The sequence below is a fragment of the Marmota marmota genome, unplaced genomic scaffold (genome assembly GCF_001458135.2).
Source record: "Marmota marmota marmota unplaced genomic scaffold, marMar, whole genome shotgun sequence".
NCBI classification, from domain to species: domain Eukaryota; kingdom Metazoa; phylum Chordata; class Mammalia; order Rodentia; family Sciuridae; genus Marmota; species Marmota marmota.
Window position 1 is genome coordinate 30,220,427 of NW_026000005.1, and position 6,512 is coordinate 30,226,938.

The 6,512-nt window shown below is 32.7% G+C and overlaps 1 protein-coding gene across 1 annotated transcript in view; it reads right to left on the reverse strand.

The window, feature by feature from the left end:
• The window catches only part of LOC107138388 (receptor tyrosine-protein kinase erbB-4), a 780,863-nt gene that overhangs the window by 312,390 nt on the left and 461,961 nt on the right, over nt 1-6,512 (reverse strand). The gene's annotated exons all lie outside the window — the stretch shown is intronic.

Below are 6,512 nucleotides of genomic sequence, written 5' to 3' on the forward strand. Positions count from 1 at the left end.
AATTTCTTGTATTTGTGTGCAACAGGAAAGCCTTAGTCGTTTCTGATGAGAAAGTTGACAGCACATTTTTTACCAAGTGTTTAATAATTAATATATCAACCCTTATATACACACTATACCAAATCTTATGAACAAATACATTTTTTCATTATGCTCATATGTCACACAAATTTAAGATTCCTTTAAAAAATACTAATGATTGTCCCTTAATTGAAGGTTATAATTTTCTAAACATATAGATGAAGGAAAAGTAATTCCCATTCTGCTGCATCTAAATGTCTTTGAATTGAAAAATAAATTCTAGAGGTAAATAGAGATATAGTTAGATTTAACCAGTATGGTTTAAATGACCAAGAATCATTTGGGGGTTATTTCTAGGAAGAAAAAATAAGAGTTACAGTATACAAAATTATTCAGCTCTTAAGATTTTCATTTTCACTAAAAATCAGCTCTTAATCAGGAAGAATCTTGAAGATTTATGTTGTTGTTGGCTTTTGTTTATATTTTAGGTTTCATTTTGCTTAATAAAAAGATTGTTTTCACCAGGGAAAAAAATCAGCAAAGTGCAGAAGAGGAGGTTGGCCCCCATTCCGGGCTCTTTCTGACCTCGGGTTTCCAAATCCGAAGAACAACATGGAGCCCAGTTATGTCGGAAAACTAACATATCTGGGAGATAAAAATGAACACATATGGGAGGTCATACATATGTAAGGGGGTATAGCCTAAGGAAAGCAACAAATTGATAATGAGAGCAAAAAGATGCAATTGTAACATCTCAAAAATACCACTGAAGTTATTATTTTAATAACCTGTGTAAGTGCATTATAAATGTATTTTAAACTGTATAAAAAGTACTTTGTTGATGCAAAATGAAAACCTAACTAATACCATTACTAATAACATTCAGTACTTATGTGTCACTATCTGAGTTAAAGTGGAAACATTGGGTCTTCCATTGCAAACTAACAGAGAACAATGCCACAAGCTTAATTGTTTGGATAAAAATTATCACCCTCTTGTTGACAATTATGTCTTTGTATTTTGAAAAAAAAAATCTTATATGAAGACTGATTAATTGTAAACTTTTTTATGTTAAGGGAAAAAAGAAAAAGAAAATAAAATCCAAACTTTTCCAAGGAACATTATAAATCACATAAAACTGAAATAGCCACATGAAATTCTAATCTGTATAAAAATATCTAACCCAAACAAAGCTTGGATGGATGTCAGGGCATGGACTCACATATTTTCCAAGATACTGGTTCAAAGGGTAACACCTCAGATTAGAACTAACAGAATTTCATTGATTTTGGAAAAACAGCCAATGCATTTCATCATACTAAATCATTATACAGAAAAGTACTGTTTTTTAGTCATGTGTGTCTTAAAGTATGCAGAATCCATATATAACTTTCTAAATGATGATATTCTATTATATGATATTCTTTTTCTCTCAAGTATGCAGAAACATGTGGCAACTCTTTTGAAATATATGGAAAAGTTTTTGTTTCTCTTATAAATACAGCATAAATATCAAATATATTCTATTATATTTGAACTGTTGGTTTTGTGTGCATTATCTGTTTTTCATAAAACTAAAAGCAGAGGAAAGCTTGACATTATTCTCATTGAATAAACAGTTATTTGATGATTAATTGGATTAAATAGCAGAATCTAATAGTTCTTATAATTTTAGTGAAATATGGCCTTACATGTAGTCTTATCCAGTGCTTTTAACTGTAACCGTGATGTCCAGCTGCACTCCACCTTTACCAAGTTTCCATGGTAACCAGAAAAATGTATGATTGCAATGAAGGAAACAAATGTTCGAAAGTATTTGTGATCCAAAATATCACTACCTGATTCTTAAAACAATTATAAGTTGATCAAGAATACTATTTTTTTTCCTACATAAGAAAACAAAATATAGACTCTTCTGGCTACTGGACTGTTAAGGCTCCTTTTACTATAACCATAATAACAAACCATAATGGTAAAAATCACAGAGAAGAAGGCCAAGTTTGTTATATTTTTTGGGTGATATTGTTCAGTTGAGTCTTGGACTGAGTTTTTAAGACAGAAAAAGAAAAGAGATACACCACAGATAAGCCCATTATGCTCCAGTTATTTTAGTCAAAACCCCCTTTTAAATATTTTCCTTATTTCACTGGATATTAACATGAGAGAATGATCTGTAGAATGGAAGAAAAGTAAAATTAGATATAACTGAAATATTGAATCTACAGATTTGTGGTGCAATGCTTACCTAGCTTTTACCAGGGCCTGGTCTTGATTCCCAATACTGCAAACAAACAAATAAATAAATGTGTGTTTCTGCATTATTGTTAACCATTGTGATATAGATTTTGCTTAGAGAAACTTCTGGAAAATTGACATCTTATGAATTGTAAGAACTTAAATGGTCAGTATCCTTCTTAACCCTGATTTTATCTCTGCATAAAATGGATTTTTATTTATTTGCTTATTTATTTAGGTATTACATATTAGGTAGTTATTATTTTCCAAGTGGTATGCTAGTTTTGGGGAGTGTAAAGGTAAAATAATTTTAGCTTTCGTGAGACTAAGTCAGGCAAAGCAAATAGGAAGGAATCACTATTGGTTACCAAATATCTTTCCAAAGAATTTAGTGGGTGTTCAGCACATACTTTTGGGGTAAATCAATGAACAATCATAATGTGATATGTTCTGTAAGTCATTTGTATCTATATATGTATGTGTGTATATAACAGTTATGGACTGTAACTGTTACTGAAGAACACTGAAGGTGTATGTTGTATTCATTGCCTTTGAATTATAAAACCTTTGAAAAATTAAGAGATAGTATTAGTCTCCCTCTTACACAGCTGAACTAACCTCTGACAACTATAATTCTCCATTTTTTGTGAAGGGTCTTGAAGAGAGTGTACTTTATATGACTGCATTTTGCTTTTTAATGCTTGGTACCGCTTTCATTACAAGTTGAGGACAACTATAATTAATATTTTAAAACAAAGTCACAACATTATTTCATAGATTTGTTTTAAACTTCTAAGAACTTCTGATTAAATAGGGCTTAGCATTATTCAGTAACTCTCTTAATGCTGAATAGCAACAATCATAGCCAACCTTAACTGAACAATTACCATGTGCCAGCTTTTGTGATAACCATTTTATATGCATTTGTAATTTCCCCAAATCCTGAAACATGGAAATTATTATTATGTCTCTCACTAAAGGGAAAATAAGGTTCAGAAAGGTTAATGGAGTCAGAACATAAGATTGTTCTGACTCCAAAGTCTCTGGCTTCTTTTATTGCAGAAATGCCACCCAAAAATCATCCACAAGACAGAATCCCTATCTTCCAACTCTTGTCTACCAATGGTTTTCATCTGCATACTATATAATAAAATATGCCCAACTATCTTCTACCTCTACTAGAATTATAACGAGGAAATTGCATGAGTATAAAATTTAAATGAACTAATTTTCTAATGTTCACTTTTCCCCTTAAATTTCAAAAAACTAAATAGGTCATGAAAATAAACAAGTAGATACCTTCAACATACATGTCAGTTAAACATGTTAAACTTAATACAATGGTTAAACCCATTTATTTCAGTTTTTTTTTTTTTTGGTTGATATTTGCTAGAACTACCTAGATCATAAATATTTTGCTCTAATATTCCTTACCTTAAAAACATATGTTACTGCAAATTGGTGCAGCCAATTTGGAAAGCAGTATGGAGATTCCTTGGAAAGCCGGGAATGGAACCACCATTTGAATGGAACCACCCAGCTATTCCTCTTCTCAGATTATACCCAAAGGACCTAAAAACAGCATACTACAGGGACACAGCCATATCAATGTTTAGAGCAGCACAATTCGCAATAGCTAGACTGTGGAGCCAACCTAGATGCCCTTCAATGAATAAATGGATAAAAAATGTGGCATTTATACACAATGGAATACTATACAGCACTAAAAAATAATAAGATCATGGGATTTACAGGGAAATGGATGGCATTAGAGCAGATTATGTTAAGTGAAGTTAGCCAATGCCCCCCCAAAAATGCCTTCTCTGATATAAGGGGGGGTTACTCAAAATGGGGTAGGGAGGAAGAGCATGGGAAGAAGATTACCTCTAGATAGGGAAGACAGGTGGGAGGGAAAAGGAGGGAGAAGGGGAATTGCGTGGATGGTGGAAGGAGACCCTCATTGTTATACAGAATACATGTATGATGATGTGAGAAAAAAGAATAGCATTACCTTAGATTAGGTTGAGAGAAGTGATGGGAGGGGAGAGGAGGGGATGGGGGGATAGGAAGGATAGTAGAGTGAAACAGATATTATTATTACTGGTGTATATATGTGACTGCATGACCAATGTGATTCTGAAACCTGTACACTCAGAAAAATGAGAAATTATATCCCATCTGATTCAAATGTATGATATGTCAAGGTCATTGTACTGTCATGTGTAACTAATTAAAATAAACAAACAAACAACAACAAAAAAAAAACATGTTACTGGAACTGGGGTTGTGGCTCAGGGGTAGAGCACTTGCCTAGCACATGTGAGGCACAGGGTTTAATACTCAATACCACATAAAAATAAATAAATAAAATAAAGGTATTGGGCTGCCATTGTTTCTCAGCACTTGCCTAGCATGAGTGAGGTATTGGGTTCGATTCTCAGCACCACATATAAATAAATAAAGTCCATTTACAACTAAGAAAATATTTTTAAAAAGTAAGTAGCTGGGATTGTGGCTCAGCGGTAGAACGCTCACCTAGCACAGGTGGAACCTGGGTTCTATCCTCAGCACCACATACAAACAAAGATGTTGTGTCCACCAAGAACTGAAAAAAAAAATATTTAAAAAATTCTCTCTCTCTTTTAAAAAATAAAGGTATTGTGTTGTGTCTATCTGCACCTAATAAATAAATAAATAACATTTTAAAAAGTAAGTAAACGTACTGTGTCCATCTAAAACTAAAAAGAAATATTTAAATGTGTTTTATTATGTCCATCTAAAACTAAAAAGAAATATTTAATGTGTTTAAAAAACACATTACTGTTTTTTAGCTTAAAATTTGTGTTAAATTTTAATTTTTGTTGATGACAAATAACATATCAGGATTTGGTAAACTGAAACAGTGTAATCCTGTTCTCTGTCTCCCCAACCCCTACTAATTTTTGGAAACAGATTGTGCTTGTATGTTTTTCTCAGTTATGTGGTTCATTTCTCTGTTAACACAATTGGATGTAAGCGCTCCTAAGGACAGAATTTTAAAAACACAGTTTTCTATAAGGAATATATAAAAGTAAAATCACTAATGATAGATTTGCAGTTTGCTATCTCAAAAATAAAATACAATTTTAGCAAGGATTGTAGTCTCAGTAATCTACTCCTTTTTTGTTAAATTGGAAGACAATTTAAAAATAGTATGCATGCATGAGGCCCTGGATTCAATCCCCAGGGCCACCAAAAGAAAAAAAAAATAGTATGGAATTAGTATGGGATAACTGTTTCTAGTTTTCCTGTTGACTGTCCAACATTTCACTGCATATCTAGCAAGATAATCTTATGTCAGTTACAAACATTTGAGAAATCCATATACTTTCAACAGTATAAAAAATTGAGCTTCTATGTGAAGTTCTCATTTTGGCTTTCAGACCGTTTGTTACCTACTGTCTGCCAAAATTTTAACTATTTTTCTCTCTGTGTTGCTCTACAGAACTCTCACTACAATGGGTCTGATGTTTTCTTTTTTCCATTTTCAACATTTGCATACTTAATAACCTTGTCTTTTGGCTACATAGACCCTCTTTACCCCTTACCTACCATATCATTAAATCTTGCTTGGCTACCCTATTCTAATTTGAATACAGAACCCTTCCAGGAGATCTAAGGACAAGCTCGTGATTGGACAACAAGGAGAAGGCGTTTGTGCATAGTCTGATACCAAACCTCTCAGTTCAAATCCTACTTCTTCCACTAGGAGGGAGATATGTGATCTTGGCCAAATTATTTAACTTCTCTGTCCCAGTAGGTATTCCCACCATAAAATAGATGGATAATAAGAGAAAGAAAAGTGGAAGCTGAGTGTGTTAAAACATGTCAAGTGTTTGGAATAAGGTCTCATCTACTATTATTTAAAAAATTAATCTGGCAATTGGTTTGCAAAATTACACCTGCCTACCATGAGTTGCCAGTGTTTAGTTTTTTGTTTTCCAAAATCTACTCAGAGAGCTTTAAAGATATTTCTGAGCTAATGAGTTTGGGGATAAAAACAAACAAACAAACAGGTTATCCATTGGTATTTAAAAACTTGTCCATCAGTATAAAAATAAAACTACCAAACCTCTCTCAGAAGGTAGGTTACAAATAATTATCATTGGGCTGGGATATAGCTTAGTTGATAGAGTGCTTGCCAAGGCCCTGGTTCAATCCCCAGCACACAATATGTATATATATATATATATATATATATATATATATATATATAT